The sequence below is a fragment of the Pteropus vampyrus genome, unplaced genomic scaffold, assembly GCF_000151845.1.
Source record: "Pteropus vampyrus isolate Shadow unplaced genomic scaffold, Pvam_2.0 Scaffold207, whole genome shotgun sequence".
Classification (NCBI taxonomy): Eukaryota; Metazoa; Chordata; class Mammalia; order Chiroptera; family Pteropodidae; genus Pteropus; species Pteropus vampyrus.
In genome coordinates, this window is record NW_011888988.1 from 2,389,110 (window position 1) to 2,391,323 (window position 2,214).

A 2,214-nucleotide genomic window follows, 5' to 3' on the forward strand; every position below is an offset into this window, starting at 1 on the left:
GGAGTTCTGGGAGAAAGGCTGCGATATTCAGTCCATGAGATTTCTGCAAATAGCGAGTTAGTGAATACTGAGCCATTGCTTCTAGGAGAAATGCAGGATTAGATTGCTGTGAGCTTTTAGTCACAACATCTTTGTCAATCACTCAATACCCAAGCTTGTTTTAAAGAGACGCTTATTTAATAGACATTGTTTATTCATTAATATTGAACTCATGGCCAATAGCACTGTAACTCAGGCCTGAGTGAAGCAATTCTCACATATAGGTTTTTTGCTCTAAGGCATGTCACAGCCTTCTCATGCCTGGGAACACCAGACAGCCCTCTAGCAATATGCTTGGAGGGCATTTTAAACAGTGCAATCACCAGGAAAAAGCACAAAAGTACAAAAGACACGACACTAGGTAGACTGTGAAAAACACTTGTTTACAAGCAGTGTGAGAGCTGAAACAAGATGGCGGAGTGCTGCCTGCTCCATCTCAGGTGGACATGTGGGTGACGAGCGGCTCGATTTTGTTGCTGCTCTGAGCTTGTCTGTGCATGACTGTAAAAGCGCCTCAAGTGTTGATTCTGAGGTTACAAATGAACTTTAGTGAGTAGGTAAGTTCACAAATACAGAATCAGCAAACAGGATTAACCGTAAGTGGGGTGATCAGAGTAGGCCTCTTTAAGAGGGTGACACTTGGTGAAGACTTAGAGGAGTGGACGTGAGTCATATGAATGGGTATCTGGAGAAGTGTTCCAGAAAGAGGCTTCGCTGGTGAATTCTATCAAATAGTCAAAGAAAATTTAATACCCATTTTTCTTAAAGTCTTACAGACATTAAAGAGGAGGGAATGCTACTAAACTCATTTTATGAGGCAACATTTCCCTGACACCAAAACTGGATGAGGACAACACACATCCACACACATTAAAGGCCAATACAATACTTCTGATGAACATAGATGCAAAAATTCTCAACAAAATATTATCAAACTGAATACAGTACATTAAAAGGGTCAAACACCACAATCAACAGGGATTTATTCCAGGGATACAAAGATGGTTTGACATCCTTAAATAAGTGAATGTGATACACCAACCACATTAACAAAATGATGGATAAAAATCATATGATCATCTCAATAGATGCAGAAAAAGCATTTGACAAGATACAACATCCATTTATGATAAAAACTCTCAATAAAATGAGCAAGAAGGAAAGTACCACAATATATTAGAGGTCACATATGACAAACCAACAGCTAATATACTCAGTAGTGAAAAAACTGCAAGCTTTTCCTCAAAGATCAGGAACAAGACAAGGATGCTCACTCTTACCACTTATTCAACATAGTATTATTGAAAGTCCTAGTCAGAACAATTAGGCAAACATAAATGAATGAATGAATGAATGAATGGCATCTGAATTGGAAAGACATAAAACTTATTTGTGGAAGACATACTTTTATATATTGAATACCCTAAAGATTCCATGAAAAACCTATTGTAAATACTAAACAAATGCAGTAAAGCTGCAAGATACAAAACCAATATACAAAAATCTATTTCGTTTTTATATACTAACGACAGACGATCAGAAAGAAAAATCAAGAAAACGGTCCCATTTACAATCACAAGAAAAAGAATAAAATGCCGAGAAATAAACTTAGCAAAGGAGGTGAAAGACCTATACACTGAAAACTACAAGATACTGTCGAAAGAAGTTGAAAAAGATACAAAGAAATGTAAAGATATTCTGTGCTCATGGAAGAATTAGCATTGTTAAAATGTCCATATTTCATAAAGCATCTACAGATTCAGTGCAATCCCTATCAAAATCTCAATGGCATTTTTCATAGAACTAGAACAAATAATACTAAAATATGTAGGGAACCTCAAAAGACCTGGAATAGCCAAAGCAATCCTGAGGGAAATAAGAATAAAACTGGAGTTATTACACTTCATGACTCCAAACTATACTACAAAGCTATACTTATCAAAACAGTATGGTATTGCCAGAAAAAACAGATACACAGACCAATGGAACAGAATTGAGAGCCCAGAAATAAACCCACGTATATATGGATAACAAATTTATGATAGAGAAGCCAAGAATATACAATGGAGAAAGGAAAGTGTCTTCAATAAATGGCATTGGGAGAACTGGATAGCTACATGCAAAAGAATGAAACTAGACCACTATTTTATACCATGCACAAAATCGACTCAAAAT

General features: G+C 36.3%; 1 protein-coding gene across 2 annotated transcripts in view; it reads left to right on the forward strand.

The window, feature by feature from the left end:
* HHAT (hedgehog acyltransferase) overlaps positions 1 to 2,214 on the forward strand; it is a 243,721-nt gene that overhangs the window by 110,762 nt on the left and 130,745 nt on the right. The window lies entirely within an intron of this gene.